A 366-nucleotide genomic window follows, 5' to 3' on the forward strand; every position below is an offset into this window, starting at 1 on the left:
CGCACCCGGGCAATTAACCCTACTTCCGACTTCGTGCGCGCCAGGGTGGCAACCGGGCCTCGGAAGAGCCAATGCGAGAAACCCCACCAAACGCTCCGACAAAAAAAGAGGCGGCGCTCCAATAACCCCGCTTCGGAGCGCAGCCGGGGCAAACCCAGCCAAGGTGCCCACCCCGACGAAGGTGCACGCGAGGTGCGCACCCGGGGCAAACCGGGCTCCGACAACGTGCACGCAGCACCTTGGAGCACACTTCGAAGCACTCCCGGGTGCCCACCGGCGTTGCGCACCGTGGTGGGCAGCGAGGTGCGCACCTTTGATGCGCTGCCTTCACTAATTTCCAGAAAAAGGCAAAAAAAAATGAGATTT

This window comes from Cryptomeria japonica, unplaced genomic scaffold (assembly GCF_030272615.1).
Source record: "Cryptomeria japonica unplaced genomic scaffold, Sugi_1.0 HiC_scaffold_50, whole genome shotgun sequence".
Lineage (NCBI taxonomy): Eukaryota > Viridiplantae > Streptophyta > Pinopsida > Cupressales > Cupressaceae > Cryptomeria > Cryptomeria japonica.